Source organism: Prosopis cineraria, unplaced genomic scaffold, assembly GCF_029017545.1.
Source record: "Prosopis cineraria cultivar Desert tree isolate PC_DT_omini unplaced genomic scaffold, ASM2901754v1 PC413, whole genome shotgun sequence".
Classification (NCBI taxonomy): Eukaryota; Viridiplantae; Streptophyta; class Magnoliopsida; order Fabales; family Fabaceae; genus Prosopis; species Prosopis cineraria.
Window position 1 is genome coordinate 34,303 of NW_026555738.1, and position 1,504 is coordinate 35,806.

Sequence of the window (1,504 nt, forward strand, 5' to 3'; positions counted from 1 at the left end):
GTGAATTTTGACCTGTAGCATTATATTGTTGTTGTTAGCTTCCTCCATATCTGAAATTAGGGTGATCTCTCCACCCTGGATTATAAGTGTTAGAGAAAGGATCATATTTTTGGCCCTGTTGCATAGGTCTAGTTGGAAAAATCCCAGCACAATTCTCAACTCTATCATCCAACTGTGGGCATTGATCAGTAGTGTGTGTGGCCAAAAAACAGATGCCACATAGAGGCCCAACTAAAGCAGAAGATGTGGTAGCTTGCTGAGGATTATAAAATTGAGGTTGTGCACACGTCTGTGAGGGATACGCCTGTGGAAAAGTTGGCACTGCTGGTGAATTCATTAATTTTTGTTGTGTTAAGGCAATGTGCCGAACCATGCTAGAGAGCTCCTCCATCTTGTTCTCAAATTTAGGATCATATTGTGGTGTTGGAATCTCATTTACCCCCTTAACTGCTTAGTTAGCTCGCGTCCCAAATTGTTGAGAATTTTGTGCCATCTTAGAAATGAGATTCATGGCATCAGTTGGAGTAAGTTCTACCAAAGCACCACCAGCTGCGGTATCGACAAACCACCTATCTGTTGGTAAGAGACCTTCATAAAAATGTTGAACCAGCTGCTGATCAGGTATTTGATGGTGAGGGCAGCTGGCACATAATTTCTTAAATCTCTCCCAATATTCATGAAATGTCTCCCCAGTCATCTGACGAATCCCACAAATATCCTTTTTAATTGCTGCTGTGCGAGAGGCAGGGAAGAATTTTTCTAAGAATAACTGTGTCATTTGATCCCAAGATGTAATGGCACCTGGTTGCAAGTAATACAACCAATCTTTTGCCACTCCATCCAATGAAAAAGGAAAAGCCCTCAATTTGATTTGCTCTTCTGAAACTCCTTGAGGCTTCATGGTGGAGCACACAATATGAAATTCCTTCAAGTGCCTATTCGGGTCCTCTCCTGCAAGACCATGAAATTTAGGTAGCAAATGTACTAAACCAGATTTCAATTCAAAACTAGCATTTGCATCTAAATTAGGATATTGAATGCATAAATTTTGATAGTGTGCATTAGGAGCAGCCAATTCTTTAATTGTTCTATTACCATTATTATTTTCAGCCGTATTTTCCAACTTAACTGTAGAGTCTAAGTCAGATTTAGAATCACTAATAATGCTATCAATCAATTCAGACAAAATTTCAGAGATCACACTATCCCTAATTTTACGGTGCTTTTGATTTTTACGGTTAGTACGACAAGTTCTCTCAATCTCAGAGTTCAAATCAATTAATTTATCTTGAAAAGACCTTATCATGCACTAATAAACCAAAAAAAAAAACAATGAAAAACACCTAAAACAAGTAAAGAAAAAATAATAATAAATCTTGAAAAAAAAAAATACTAGAGAAAAAAAATAAAATAAAAAAATAAAAATAATGAGAAAGAAAAAAAAACTAATAACCAAACTTAAAAAGTTAACACCTTTGACTCCCCGGCAACGGCGCCAAAATTT

At 36.8% G+C, this 1,504-nt stretch overlaps 1 non-coding gene across 1 annotated transcript; it reads left to right on the forward strand.

The window, feature by feature from the left end:
- The first annotated feature begins 623 nt into the window (after positions 1-623).
- On the forward strand, positions 624-728 carry LOC129297000 (small nucleolar RNA R71). Its single transcript, XR_008590083.1, has one exon. It is a non-coding gene; the product is annotated as a small nucleolar RNA R71 (small nucleolar RNA).
- The last annotated feature ends 776 nt before the right edge of the window (positions 729-1,504 follow it).